The sequence below is a fragment of the Mustela erminea genome, chromosome 2 (genome assembly GCF_009829155.1).
Source record: "Mustela erminea isolate mMusErm1 chromosome 2, mMusErm1.Pri, whole genome shotgun sequence".
In the NCBI taxonomy this organism is placed as follows: domain Eukaryota; kingdom Metazoa; phylum Chordata; class Mammalia; order Carnivora; family Mustelidae; genus Mustela; species Mustela erminea.
Window position 1 is genome coordinate 68,412,287 of NC_045615.1, and position 16,749 is coordinate 68,429,035.

General features: G+C 34.8%; 1 pseudogene; it reads right to left on the reverse strand.

The window, feature by feature from the left end:
* Window positions 1–1,039: 1,039 nt before the first annotated feature.
* On the reverse strand, window positions 1,040–8,838 carry LOC116582216 (annotated as a pseudogene).
* Window positions 8,839–16,749: the final 7,911 nt, after the last annotated feature.

Here is a 16,749-nt window from a genome sequence, read left to right on the forward strand (position 1 = left end):
AGTAAAATATATGTATTATGGAAATTTGAGAGAAAAAAAAGATGGGAAAGGGACAGAAAGTGTATTTAGAACAATAATGGTGAAAACTTCCCAAACCTGAAGAAAGATGGAGCATCTAGATCCAGAAAGCCCAAATGATCCTAAATAACTTGAACCCAAATAGGGCTACACTAAGACACATTATAATTAAATTGCCAAAAGTCAAAGACAAAAAATTTTAAGAGAAGTAAGATAAAAGAGAGAAGCTACACACAAGTGACTCCCCTTAAGATTACAGGTGGATTTCTCAACAGAAACTTTGCAGGACAGAAAAGAAGAGAATGACATATTCAAACTACTGAAAGAAAATAGCTGTCAGCCAAAAATTTTATACCTTCCAAAGCGGTTCTTCAGAAACAAAGGAGGGAAAATAAGGCTTTCTCAGACAAACAAAAGCTGAGAAAGTTCATTACCAGTAGATCGGCCTTACAAAATGTTAAAGGGAGTTCTTTAAGTTGAAGTAAAATAATGATAATTAGCATCATCAAAACAGGGATGCCTGGGTAGTTCAGTCAGTTAAATACCCAACTATTGATTTTGACTCAGGTGATGATTCTAGGGTCCTAGGATTGAGTCCCTCATCAGGATCCTTGTTCAGCAGGGAGCCTGCTTCCCCTTCTGCCTGCTGCTCCCCCTGCTTGTGCTTTCTCTTTCCTCTCTCTGACAAATAAATAAATAAAATCTTTTTAAAAATGTAAATTTTAAAATATGTAAAAATTTTTAAATTTTTAAAAATTAAAAAAAAATTGAAACAACAGTAACCTAAAATGTGAGAGGGAGAAGTAAAAGTGTAAAGTATGATAATTCTATGGAAGTTAGGCTGTTATCATTTTCAAATAGTCTTACAAATGTTTAAAGTGGTTTTTTTTACTTTTTTTCAGTTTAAAGATCACAGTTTATCTTTCTATAATTAGATCAAGAGAAAAAATGAAGACCCCACTGGTAGCAGGAAGAAGCAAGAGTCTTCTAGGGTCTGGCATTTGATAAGATAGATATTCACTTACTGTGCATTTCCATTGTTTTTCCATGGCAGAACATATAGTAGAGACTTGGGAATGTACATGCCTGAAGCCAGGTTACTCTTATGTTCCAGAACTATATTGCTTACAGGACTGTTGTTGCCACAGTATTTGGCTGTGACCATGACCAATGGGTGCCAGTCTGTTCCCACAGACCTTTATCTCAGTCTTCATCACAAAGAAGACACTGCCATGTGCTCTCAGCCAGAGTTTCTTGTCCAAGGTTCCTGGTTTGGTTGACAACATTCTGCTCAATACAATCCTTATCATCACAGCTTGAGATATGATGACTGATTTTAGCCCAAGGAACCTGACGGTGAGTGTTAAAGGGAAAAGTAGCAGATTTGTGACATCAAGATGATTCTTTCTGTACTTGATCAGATGATAAGGAAACCTGCAGACCCTGATCCAGTGGTTTTTATTATAGGGACATTGTAATAGCCTCTAGAGTCCAGGGAATTGATGTGAGTTTCTTCTATGTTGAAAATGAAGGAGCTGAATACGAGTGCTCAGTGGAGACGTGTTCTCCCCACAGTCATCTCTCTACCTCTGTACCCCAGCAATATTCACATCTGGCCTAAGACATTTTACATAAGCCTCACAATAACCACAAGAAAAATATTAACAATAATTACTCAAAAGACCATTATAAAGAAGTCAAAGCACACTGATATCAAAGGATATTAAAACACATTTTAAAAAGACAGCAGTATAAGAAGCAAGGAACAACGGATCTACAAAACAAGCAGAAAACAATGAAAATAAGGGCAATAGTAAATCTTACTATCAATAATTACCTTAAATGTAAACAGATCAAATTATCAATTCGAAAGATAGAGAATGGCTGAAGGAATAAAAAAAGCAAGATCTAACAATATTCTTCCTATAAGAGGCTCACTTTAGCATTAAAGACACATAGACTGAAAGTGAAGGAATAGAAAAAGACATTTCAAGCAAATGGTAACCATCAAAAGGCAAGAGTAACTGTATGTATATCAGACAAAACAGACTTTAAACTAAAAATGGTATAAACAGAAAAAGAAGGTGATTATATATACTGATAAATGGATCAACACATCCAGAGGATATAAAATTTACAAATATTTATGTGTCCAATAGCAGAGCACCTAAATATACAAAGCAAAAACTAAAGAGTCAAAGGAGAGATAAACTATGATATAATAATAGTTGGAGACTTTAATACCCCACTCTCAACAATTATCAAGAAATAATCAACAAGCAAACAACAAATTTGTATAATACCTTAGACCAAATGAACCAGCAGACACATATAGAACATGTTATCCAACAACAGCAGAATACACATTTTTTTCAAGCATATATGAATCATTATCTAGGATAGACCATATGTTAAACCACAAAACAAATCTTAGAAAACTGAAGATGAGGAAAACTGGAAAATTTACAAACTCAGGAGAATTAAACAATATTCTCTTGTACAACCAATGGATCAAAGAAGAAATGAAAAAGTTTCTTGAAACAAACAAATATGGAAACACAACTTGCCAGAATTTATGGGATGTAGTAAAAGCAGTTCTAAGGAGGAAGTTTATAATAATAAGCTTCTACACTAAGAAGAAAGAAATATCCCAAATAAACAACCCAATGATGCCTTAAGAAACAGGGAAAGAACAAAGTGAACCCAAATTTAACAGAAGAAAGGAAATAATAAATATTAGAAAAGAAATTAAATAGAGAACAGAAAAACAATAGAAAAGACTGACCAAATAGTTTATTCTCTGAGAAGATAAAATTGACAAATCCTTAGCTAGACTAACCAAGCAAAACAAAACAAAGCAAAACAAAAACAAAGGACCAAAATAAACAAAATTATTAATAAAAAAAAAGAGACATTCAACTGATACCACAGAGCTTCAAATGCTCAGAATATGCCGACAATCTGGATGGCCTAGAAAAATGGAAAAATTCTTAGAAATATATTTCTTGGGGTGCTTGGGTGGCTTAATGACTATTAAGCATCTGCCTTCAGCTCAGGTCATGATCCCAGGGTTCTGGGATGGAGCCCTGTATCAGGGTCCTTGCTCAGCAGGGAGCCTGTTTCTCCCTCTCCAGTTACCTTGTGTTTGTGTTCCCTCTCTTGCTCTCTCTATCATTAATAAATAACATCTTAAAAAAAAAAAAGAAATATACTACTTACCATGACTAAACAGGAAGAAATAGAAAATTTGAATATACTAATTACTAGTAAGGAGGTTGAATCAATAATCAAAAATCTCCCAATTAAGAAAAACCAGGACCAGATTGCTTCCCTGGTGAATTTTACCACTTAAAGAATAATAAATACCAATCTTTCTCAAATGCCTCCAAAAAATAAAAAAGAAAGCACACTTCCAAACTCATTTGACAAGAACAGCATTGTTCTGACACCAAAACCAGAAGAGGACACTGCAAGAAAAAAAAAAGTAACACCCACAACAAAAAAACAAATCTGCAGACCAGTCTCCTGATGAATAAAGGAGAAAAAATTCTTAATGAAATATGAGTAAATCAAATTCAGCAGGAAATTAAAAGGATCATTTACCATGACCAAGTAGGATTTATCCCTGTGACGCAAAGATGGCTCAACATAAGCAAACACATCAATGTGACATTAATAGAACGAAAGAAAATAATCATGTGATTATCTCAAAAGACTCAGAAAAAGCATTCAATGAAATTCAACATTGATTCATGATTAAAAAAAAAAAAACTCCTAAAAAATTAGGCCTTGAAGGAATATATCTCAACATAATAAAGGCCATAAATGACAAGCTGACAGTGAGCATCATATTCAATAATGAAAGAATGAAAATTTTTCTTTTATGGTAAGGGACAAGACAAGGGTCCCCACACCTACCAATCCTGTTCAACATAGCATTGGAAGTCCTAACTATAGCATTCAGACAAGTAAAAGAAATAAAATGTGTCAGAATTGTAAAGGAAAAAGTTAAAATTGCCTGATTTGAAGATCACATGATTTTATATATAGAAAATCCCAAAGTCTCAACTCAAAAACTTAAAGATCTAATCAATGAATTCAGTAAATTTGCAAGATACAAAATTGACATACAAAAATCACTGTAAATTTGCAAGATACAAAATTGACATACAAAAATCACTGGTATTTCTATACACTAACACCAAAATTTCTGAAAAATGAAATGAAGAAACCAATCCCATTTACAACAGCATCAAAAAGGACAAAACATTTAGGAATGAATTTAAGTAAGGAGGGAAAAGATCTCTATGCTGAAAACTATAAGACACTAATGTAACAAACTGAAGAAGATGCAAATAAATGAAAAGGTGTTCCATGATCATGAATCGAAAGAATTAATGTTGTTAAGACATGAATATTTCCAAAAGCCATCTGTAGATTTAATGCAATCTCTATCAAGATTCCAATGGTATTTAATTGGATAATCACATATAAAAGAATGAAGCTAGACCCATATATTATACCACTCACAAAAAATAACTTGAAATGGATAAAAGACTTAAATATAAGACCTGAAACCAGTAAACACTTAGAAGAAACTCTGAGAAGAAAACAGGAACAAAGCTCCCTGGCATGGGTCTCGGTAATAATTTTTTTGTATAAAATAACAAAAGCACAAGCAATAAAAATAAAAAATAAGCAAATGGTACTGCATCAAACTAAAAAGCTTCCACACAGCAAAAGATACTATCAATAAAGTGAAAAGACAATCTACAAAATAAGAAATATTATATGCAAACCCTGTATCTGGTAAGGGTTAATATCCAAAAAATACAAAGAACTCATAACAACTCAATAACAAAACAAAACAGAACAAAAGAATAAAGACAATTCAAAATACAGGAAAAGGACTCAAACATTTCTCCAAATAAAATACACATAAGGCCAACAGTTATGAAAAGATGCTCAACCTCACTAGTAATTAGAGAAATACAAATTAAAACCACAATGACTATTAGAATGGTCATCATCAAAAAGACAAAAGATAACAATGCTGGTGTGGATGTGGAGAAAAGGGAATCCTCCTGCACTGCTGATGGAATTGTAAATTGGTACAGCCACTATGGAATACAGTATGGAGGATACTCAAAAAGATTAAAAATTAGAACTGCCACATGATCCAGCAATTTCATTTTGGGATTATATCTAAAGGTATGAAAAACACTGACTTGAAAAGGTATCTGTGCCCGCGTGTTCATAGAGCATTATTTATAATAGCCAGAACATGGAAACAACCAACCAAAGTGTTTATCAATCAATAGATAAAAAAGTTATGGTATATATATTCAATGGGATATTATTCAGCCATAAGAGATAAGGAAATCCTACCATTTGTAACAAAAATGAATGGACCTTGAAGGTATTACAGTAAGTGTAATAAGTTAGAGAACAACAAACAACTGGATGATCTCACTTCTATGTGGAATCTAAAAAAAAAAAAAAAAAAAAAAAAAGACAGGAAAAAAAAAACCCTAATTCATAGAAAAAGAGACCAGACTTGTGGTTACCAAAGAGAGTAGAGGGAGGGAGAATCAGGGGAAAATGATCAAAAGGTACAAGCCTTCAGTTGCAAGATAAATAAGTACTGGGATATAATATACAACATAATGACTATAGGTAATACCACGGTATAATATACACAAAAGTTGTTAACAGAGTAAATCATCAGAAGGAGATGAATTATCTCTAAGAATTATCCTAAGGAGAATTTTTTCATTTATTCTTTCTTTTCTTTATATTGTATCTATACAAGAAAATGGATATAAGCTGAAGCTATTGTGATAGTCATTCCACAATATATGCAAATCAATAATGATGTTGTATACATTAAACTTCTATGGTGATGTATGTCAATTATTTCTTAAGAATACTGGGGCAAAAGGGAAAATTTTTTCTTAAGAGAATAGATGTTGGTATCACAGAGAACTGTTTTGACTATGTCTTTGATATTAACCATTTAAAGTTGTATATATTATTTAACATCTGCACTTGAGTTTCCTAACCTGTAAAATATATAGCATTTTTATTGTGTTACTGGGAATAGTAAATGAATAAATATATATAAAATGTTTGATATAGTGCAAACCTTCAACAAATGCTCATTTTCTACAAAACAACTTCCTCAAAATAATCTGCCAATACTGTATCTTTCTTTACAAAACAGTATCTTAATAATGGTGGTGAAAATTAATTTTCCAATCACATCTATAACTAAATTTTCTTCCAAAGTAGTCTGGCCACAAACATGGATATGACTCTTCTTTTTAATCATGAAAAAACAAAGGTTTATTTGAGGTGATCTTTTAGGTCACAAAATTATAATACTGTTTAATTTAAAATTTTTTTGCTATAGAAGAGTCTGTCTTTTCAAATATAATGAACATTAATATATAGATCACATAAATCTGGCATAGTATTAATCTGTTTAAAATTTTAGGATTTTTTGTTACTATTCTTCAAAGAGATAGCTGATTATACTGAAGTTAAATGGAAACCAAATAAAGATTATGAAACTCAGTGAAATTCATGGTGAGAAAATGAAGAGACTACTGACACAGTCTAATCAAATGAGGGGTCCTCCTCACAGATAAGCAAAGCTAAGGGGTATCAGAGGCACTGGTCACTGTGTCTGCAACACATTAATTGAGGTTTGAAGTCACTGGGTCTATAGCCTTCTTAAATCCTACATCCAAGGTTTCTCAATATACATTTGACCCTCTTCCTCCAAAAAAGATTTAAAATAAATCCCAGGGGTGCCTGGGTGGTTCAGTGGATTAAGCCTCTGCCTTCAGCTCAGGTCATGATCTCAGGGTCCTGGGATCGAGCCCCACATCGGGCTCTCTGCTCAGCAGGGAGCCTGCTTCCTCCTCTCTCTCTCTCTCTGCCTGACTCTCTGCCTATTTGTGATCTCTGTCAAATAAATAAATAAAATCTTTAAAAAAAAATAAATAAAATAAATAATAAAGAAAAAATAAATAAATCCCAGTTCCTGAGATGATATGCCATTCTTTATTTAATTTCATTACTCTTTCTCAGTTTGTGTGTGTGGGTGGGGGTGGTGGTGGTTGTTGTTTTGTATGCCTGTGTTCCAACAGTACACAAAAGAGTCACTGATATAAACTGATACAGAAGTAGTAGCCTTGATATCTCTGCTACTTATATTTCTGCTTCCCACATTATAGATACTCTCTCGACATTATGATTTAAGATTATTTTTAGATATTGTTAAAAAATAGGTTCATTTAGAGACACTTGAGAGATGCAAAACAAGAAGAATGAAATAAAAAAATACACCCTTCAATGCTGTTTGTCCTATCTTTCTAGACAATTGGGATCTGTAATAACTCATCAGAGCCTTATAACCTAAACAAGACAAACATATTTGGAGTTTTGACCACCTCACAGCTACCAACCTGGGAAGTGCATGGAAAAAGAAGCTAGGAAAGCAGTGCTTTGCAAGTATGCATTTTTCCTTTAAGATACAGTCCCTTTTTCATTAGTTTCCACATCCTCTAGAGAAAAAAAAAAACGGAGAAAGTCAAATACAATATTTGATTCAAATTTAAACCCATAAATTTGTCAGTTTGAATTGCTGCTTTCTTTCCAAAGGCATTTAAAACAATTTACTTTTCATATTGGCCGCAACTGACTATGATCTCAGCTTCCTTGAAAAGGGACTCTGTTAAGTCTGAGAGAATGTGGGTATGTGGCTCCCCCCAGCGGCCACTGGGAATGTCAACACAGTTCGGAGAAGGGGAGAAAGTGATGCTTTGAATATCCCCTGCCAAGGCCCACTGTCCAATCTTCTTCACCACCTCCTAACAGCTGGTATGTATGTAAAGATGACATGAAAAACAGGTAGAGGTCAAATCCAGGAGGAGTTCCCTTGTGTAGAAAATCAAGTTAAAGTAACGAAACTACCAAGATAAAATTTCCAAGAACTTCTGAATCTTCAGTAACACGGCTAAACTTAAGGGAGAAGAGATGGCCAAGGAAGAGAAAGGAGCAAGACTTTATCCCACACAGCATTTCTCTTAATAGTTTAATAGTTTCAGATTTAGAAAAGAGTAGAAGGAAAAAACCATAACATCAGGGGACAAGCTAATACCAGAATATTCAGAAGCTGCCATGCAATTTGGAGTGAAAACTGACACAATAAAAAACTTGAATGTACTGAATATATTCCAGCTGAGAGCCCACAATAACAGCAACTCCCAGGGGTTCCAGGCAGACACTCAGAGATTCACTGCATCAGAATCATCAGAATTTCTCTGCCTCAGCCCAGGTTTCAACCATATCCCACATACAACATTGCCTTGACTCTCTTGAGGGTTCAACCTTCACAGCAGCCTCTAAATTGAAAGCACAGCTTCTGAGAAGGGAAAATGCTTTGGAATAAAGATGGGCAGATATATCTGCCTTTCAAATTTTTAAGCCTCCATATTCGGCAGCGCCAGTGAACCCACAGGCACTGCGCACAGACAATTCACAACCATGGGGCCTGCTCAGATAAGAACCAGGAGGGAGGCTAGGCTAACCCCTCCTACCAACAAGTCTAAGAGCTTGTTCCACCTCTTAAATGTGTTTCCTTCGCAAATTCATGCAAAAGAACTCCTCCTTGGCTTTGTCCCTTTTCTGGTCTGTTTTCTTCTATTTTTTACCTCTACCTGGCCTCTGGTCCCGAACAGTTACCTCTACCAGGTCACTTTCCTCTACCTCCAAACACTGTTCTTTTCTGGGTTCAGAGCATGACTTCTCCATTTCCCTTAATCTTCTTCTAATGAACCTTCCTCAGCCTCCTGTTATTACTAACATGTGAAGCAATCTGTTAAGGGATAAATTACTGAAGAGGTTCTGCTACAAAGCATTACAGAGTCATAGAGCTTAGAGCCCCAAAGGGTCTCAAAATATAATGTGGCAGAGCTTTCAGCTTACAGGCTGTTAAGGTACCTCTTCGAATTTTTCAGATGCTGAAATTGAGGCTTAAAACAAGTAAGTGTCTTGCCCACTGATAATTACCTGGAATTTGCAGCTTCGTAAGACATAATATTTCCCATTATAAATACCACCTCTTACACATAACAACACGGAAAAAGTTTTGAGAAAAGGGTTAGGTTTTTTGTACTCATTGAGCGTTGTCACTTAAATAAGAAGCCACCTGACAACACTTACGCTTGAATCCCAGTATTAGAAACAATCTACTTTTTAATTATAACGATTTTGTCTTTTACATTCTTCCTTCTTCTTCTTCACTTCAATATGAATAATTAGCCCTTTTTTAGGTAAATGTCTCTTCTTTGGCTATTGTGTATGAACACAAATATGTTCTCATTTTAAGGTGTATTTTTTCACCTGCCAGCTGTCATTAAAAATTACATCTGCAAAAAGCAAGCCTACCTCATGGTTTTTTATGTTCTGTTTTGCCCATGAAGGTTAATTGCAGTTCTGCTCCCATAGCTTCCTCACTGCTGTGGAGTTAACCATGGGTTTGCTGTGCTGGGAAAGGTTTATCAAAGGTCTGGAATGCAAAACAATGGCAACAATAAATACCAATTAGACCCAAGCCCTCTGCTCCCACTGCCTGCACAGGCTGAAGAAGCAGACCCAGTTTGACTTCAGTGAGACGGGAGTCTCCTACAGCCACTAAAGAGGCTGGAGACCTGTTTCCAAGACAACGTTTAGATCACAGGTTTTCCTGCCTGATTAATATGATAACATGGACGGGCAAGGGAGCAGCATCTCGGGCCCTCTACCTTCTCAAAACATCTTTTCTTGAGGCCTTGCAATTGTATCCGGCCTTAATTAACCAATTAGGAATATAAGCAATATGGGCATCTGTCACCTGGAGTTTACTTTGTCACGGGCTAACAATACGAGAAACTGAAATTGGGACTTGGTTGAAGGACAAAGAACACCTAAAGCAAAATAAAAACATATACTTTCCAATTTGGACAGTTTTGCATTTCTCACCTGTCTTGTATATTTCCCTTTCTTAAATTATTTGCTTTTGAAAATGGAATAAAAAATATAGGTAGAGTTATCTAAGAGCATATATATGTAGTAATGTATAAACTATTCTATCACATCAGGAAGATGGGATTCCCTTTAAAACACTCAGTTATTTAAATTAAACAGAAAATTGCTAGTGATTTAACCAAATCATTGAAATAGTGACACAAATACTAGCTACAGTGACCTCTAGTGTTCTAATGGCTAAAGAATCAACAATTGTAAAAGCTGCCTGCCCCATTCATTGCAATTAACAAATATAAAATCAAATTATAATTTCTGAAAATGAAAGAACTCTAACCAGTAAGTCTTACTTTCTGGTTACCATCTCCATGAAAAGAATATAACAATAAAATTTGGGGTTCCTGGGTGGTTCCGTCGGTTATGCATCTGTCTGCCTTCTGCTCAGGTCATGATCCTAGGACCCTGGGATTAAGCCCCATATGCAGCTCCCTGCTCAGCAAGGAGTCTGCTTCTCCCTCTACCACCTCCTGCTCATGCTCTCTCATTCTCTCTCTCAAGTAAATAAATCTTTTTAAAAAAGAATAGAACAATAAAATTAAATAATTTTAATTATTAACATTTCACCATCCTAATGTTGTCTTTAAGTTTCCAAACATTGCTTATAAGAATACATATCAATATACTTAACATCATATATTTTGTCCCATTTAGTGTGGTTATCAATTTTTTGTAATTTTAGAAAATATTTTAATTTCTTGACTCCCAATGTGGAAATCAGAAGTTATAAACAGAAACATCAAAGGATTTCTCACTGGAAAAGGGTTAAGCACTGACACTATCCTGAGTGCCTTCAGTGACATGAGTTTAGCTTCGTATTCCAAAACACAGGTCCTATTAGCCAACAAATGAGATCACTAAAAATAAAAATTTAAGTAGCTATGTAATAGCATCTAGAGAAAAATAACCTAAAATACAGAATTCTTGAAATTCTGCTGTTCAGATTCTAGTGCCCTGCAAGAGTGACAAATCTATCAATCTACTTCCGTTTGCCCTAAGATGAACCTGGTATGCGAAACAGAAATTGTATGACTAGGAGATATACTATTATGTCAGTTCTGATAACGTGGTAAGAATCCTGCAATTATGATTTTTCAGGAAAAAAAAAATTCTATCCACTCAGGTCCTACAAATTGATGAACGAGGATTCAAAAGAAGAAAATAAGTGATTTAGATTTCTCTTCTAAAGAACCCTATCCTCCACAAAGAAATAGTGACAGAAAACAAACATTTCTATCATGTCTTCATTTGTGTCTTTCATTTGATCTGTGGCAGGATGCTCCCTCATCTCATCTGTCCCATAAAGCAGGAGGCATAGTGATCTCGGAATAAGATGCTTAAGTGATAGTGATGTATAGGCTAAGTACTTGGAAAGTATGGAAGGGCCATACCTCATCCTTTGAAGGGGACACTAAAATCATTACCTCATATTTCATGAAACATTGCATTTTTCATCCTTCCACGCTTTTCATTTATGCTGCTGTTGTGAATGGAGACATACAGATGAGAGAAATGAAAAACTAGGAGTAATTAACCTTGAACTAGGACTGTTTTTTTTTTTTTTAAAGATTTTATTTATTTATTTGTCAGAGAGAGAGTGAGTGAGAGCGAGCACAGGCAGACAGAGTGGAAGGCAGAGTCAGAGGGAGAAGCAGGCTCCCTGCGGAGCAAGGAGCCCGATGCGGGACTCGATCCCAGGACGCTGGGATCATGACCTGAGCCGAAAGCAGCTGCTTAACCAACTGAGCCACCCAGGCGTCCCTAGGACTGTTTTTTATACACAGTACTTGCAACTATGTTTTTCACTTAGCTGTTAAGTCACTGAACGAAGTTCGATTTTTATTACTTAGGTATATTGGGATTTTAAAAAAAAGAGGGAAGAAATATGTATGTGGATAGATGGGGGAGCTTTTAAAAGGTACATAAATTGAAGATGAGTTCAACACTCATTGAGACACTAAATCACAAGAAAAATTAAAGTCAAAAGTTGAAGAAAAATTAGTTTTCCTCTTTAAAGTTGACGAGAAAAGATCAGAATAATTCAAGAACTAAGCAAAAAAGCTATACTGGGGACAGTATAGTTACCAGTGATTCCCCAAAAAGCTAAACACCTATATAGCCCAGAAAAGAAGATCACAGAACTTATGATGATATCAGAGACTCCAGAAACTGGATAAAAGACATTTCCTATACCTTTAGCAACTCTAGTGTAAGTTAAGAGCATTCAAAATATTGTGATATTGGGGTCTCTGGGAATTGTTTGTTTGTATATTACCTGTTAACTTGATGCTTGTTATATTAAACTTCTTTTAAAGATTTATTTATTTTAAAGAGGAAAAAGCACATGTGTGGAGAGGGGGAGGCAGAGAAAGAAAGACAAAGAATTCTCAAGCAAACTCCCCACTAAACACAGAGCCAATATGCAGGTCAATGCAAGGCTCCATCCCAGGACACTGAGATCATGACCTAGCTGAAATCAAGAGCTGGACACTTAAATCAACTGAGCCACCCAGACGCCCCTATATTAAACCTCTTTTAAAATAAACTTGTAACAAGAATTCAAAAAATAGAAAGGTTAAAAAAAGTCTGGCCACTTATACTTCAAGACAAAACTGTGCCAAGAAGATGGCATCTCTTAACTATGAGACCTTCAAGTCTTCATGGGTCAGGTAAAAAAAGTAAAGAGTTTATGCAATTTTACCCCCCCCCTCCCGTTTTTTTCCAAAAGATGAAAAATCCTTAAGTTGTTTTAAGTCAATTTTTAAATTAATTCTATAACCTTGAGATTCTATTTATTGTATAGTCATTTTAGTTAATATCACAAAATATATCTTGAAAATAACAAAACATTGATGAAGGAAATTAAATACACAAATGGAAACACATCCTATATTCATGACTGGGAAGACAATATTGTCAAAGTGTCCATACTACTGAAAGCAATCTATAGATTCAATGCAGTCCCTATCAAAATTCCAGTAGCATTTTTTTACAGAAATAGAAATTCTCTTTTTAAATTCCACAATTTTATGGACATTGGGGAGGGTATGTGCTATGGTGAGTGCTGTGAAGTGTGTAAACCTGGCAATTCACATACCTATACCCCTGGGGCTAATAATTCATTATATGTTACTAAAAAATAAAAAATAATTTTTTTTAAAAAACATGATGAGGCAAACACATTTCCTATTGTTTCCCCTCCTTTTAATAAAACTCACTTTCTTGGAAAAAAAAATTCCACAATTTATATGGAACCACAGAAGACAACAAATAGCTAAATCTATCCTGAGCAAGAACAAAGCTTGAGGCATCACACTTTCTGATTTCAAAATATGTTATACTGGGGCACCTGGGTGGCTCAGTGGATTGAGCCTCTGCCTTCGGCTCAGGTCATGATCTCAGGGTCCTGAGATCGGGCCCCGCATCGGGCTCTCTGCTCGGTGGGGAGCCTGCTTCCTCCTCTCTCTCTGCCTGCTTCTCTGCCTACTTGTGATCTCTCTCTGTCAAATAAATAAATTAAAAACAAACAAACAAACAAACAAAAAACAAAATATGTTATACAGCTACAGTAATCAAAACAGTGTAGTACTGACAAAAAGACAGACCAATGGACAGAGAGCCCAGAAATAAAATCACGCATATACCATTGACTGAACTTGGATAAGAATACCAAGAACCAGCAAGGCGGACAGAACAGTCTTTTGAACAAATGGTGTTGGGAAACTGGATATCCATATGCAAAAGAATGAAATTGGACCCTTAACTAATACCAAATACCCACACACATTTACAAAACTCAAAATGGATTAAATACTTCAATATAAGACTTGAACACTTCAATATAAGACTAGCAGAAAACATAAAAGAAAAGCTTCATGACATTGGTCTTAGCAATGATTTCATGGACACAACACCAAAAATGCAAAAACATATGATCCCATAATTCCAGTTCTGGGTACTTACCCAAACAAATTAAAATCAGGATGTCAAAGAGATACTAACATTCCCGTGTTCATTATAGCACTATTCACAATCGCCAAGATGTGGAAACAACCTAAATGTCCATCAGAAAATAAATGGATAAAGAAAATGTAGTACCTACATACACTAGACTGCTATTACGTCTTTTAAAAATGGGAAATTCTGTAATATGCAACAATTTGGATGAAACTTAAAGACATTGTTCTAGTAAAAAAGCTAATAAAACAGCTACCGAAAGACAAATACTGCATGATTCCACTTACGTAATGTATTTACAATAGTCAAATTCATTGAATCAAAGAGTGGAATGGTGGTTGCCAGGGCTAATGAAGCAAAAAATGGAGAGTTACTAATCAACAGGCATATAATTTCAGTTAAGCAAGCTAAATACAGATCTGTTACACAACATTGTACTAGTAGTTAACAATAATGTATTTCACACTTAAAGATTTGTTAAGAGGTAAAACTCATAATTAATTAAGTTTTTACCATAATAAAATAATTTTTTAAAAAATGATTCTTGAAAACATTAGAGAATATAAAGGATATGCTAAATCCCTATCTATAAAAATATTAGTCAAATTATAATCATAAAAACACTTAAAATATTTTGCATTACCACTATTCTTATAATCTGATGTGAATAATATCATTGAAGAATGTAAATGATTTGTTCAAGTTGTTTCATCTGTCATTTTTCTATTTACATGGAGAATTGAAGAATGCACTAGTTATTGTATGGACATATAATATCAGGCCTTCTGTGCTCCATTTATATCCTATGTCTAAACAAATTCTTCTCAAAATATCTATTCCTCCTGAAATATATTGTCTTTTAAATGAGGCTAATAATACCCACTTCTCTGGGATATTTTTATCATTAAACATGACAGCAGTCACACAGTGCTTGAATAATTCCTAACACAAAATAGGCATATAAACAAGGATATTGATTCCACTTTTCAAAAACAACATACTTTGACTACAATACTGCCTAGTTTATGGTCCATATGACATTTTTTGTAAACTTCCCCAGATTCCTACAACTTCTTAATTAAGGTTTTACTTTGGGGTGTTTCCCTTTTATCTCTGAGTTTTATTTAATTTTTAATCAACTTTATTGAGGTATGATTTATATAAAATAAAAGGTTTCCATTTTAAGTATACATTTTGATGCATTTTGGCAAACATGCACAGCCATGTAGCCACCACCACAGTCAAGATATGAACATTAACTAGGAATGGAATTGTGGATCCCCACAGTTACTATATATTTAACTTTACATGAGATTGTCAAATTGATTTCCAAGTGATTATATCGTGTTATTCACCAGCAGTGTATGAGAGTTCTGTGTGCTTTCCATCTTTGCTAACACTTTGTACTGTTGGGTCTTTTTATTTAGACATTCTAATAGATGTAGAGTGTTATCTCTTTGTGGTTTTATTTTTGTATTTTCTTGTTGATTATTCATGTTGAGCATCTTTTCGTGTGTTCATTGGTCATTCATATATCTTCGCCTTTTTTGAAGTGTTTGTTAAACTCTTTTTCCAGCCTTTTAAAGGGGGTGCCTGGGTGGCTCAGTGGGTTAAGCCTCTGCCTTCAGGTAAGGTAAAGATCTCAGGGTCGATTGCAGGGTTCTGGGATCGAGCCCCGCATCCGGCTCTCTGCTCAGTGGGAAGCCTGCTTCCCCCCCTCTCTGTCTGCCTCTCTGCCTACCTGTGATCTCTCTCTGTCAAACAAATTAATAAATAAAATCTTTAAAAAAAAAACCGTTAACGTTTTAAAATGAATGTTTTAAAATGATTCCTTCTTAATACCTAGGACAAGACTGATGAAAGCATCTTCCTTTATGGTGGTTCCAGTGTAAAAAGCTCCTGAGTCAAATTTAAGATTAAATATCTGAGGTGACTGATGGAACAGTGCAGTAAAGAACAAGAGCACAAAGAAAATATTGAGAACTGAATGCAAAGAAAAGCTTTAGGCAGCAAACACAACCTAGTTGGTGGTCAGGAGCATCAGGAAGGAATTAGACTTTAAAAATTGGCTAAGGAGAAATTTCAGAACAAAGACTGAACTGTGAGTGTAAGGTAAAGTTCTTCTATGAGATACTGAGGGTTTTTGAGAAATCAAAGAAACTTTAAAAAGTCAAAGAAGATGGGACAGATATGAAATTATCACCTTCATAACCTTCCATTTTGTTGTTGTTTTAGGTTTGGTACTTTTAATATGCCAAGTTGACACTGACTCTTTGTTCTGAGAAATCAGCCTCTAGTTAACAGAGCAGGAGATGGAGATCAGGAGATAGGACATTTTCTCTGTGATATGTTTGTAATTAACAGCTGCAATCTTGCCAAAATGCTTCATCTTTTTGCATCTCAATTTTCCCCAGCAATTATATAGAAAGACTTTGAATTAGAGAAAGCATATCCTTAATCTTTTATACAAGCAAGAGCAAACAAGCAACAAAACAATCTGTGTTGATACCAATGAGCCCCAGAAATCTTCACAGAAACTTCCATGAATGCTAAAGATTATTCATAGTTGTGTTAGATATGGGACCTCACCACAGAAACTGTGAGAAACAGTTTCTTTATAAAAATTTAATAATATGTGTGAAGTGAAAGATGCAACCTTTAAGAATCTCATCCAAACATGCCTGC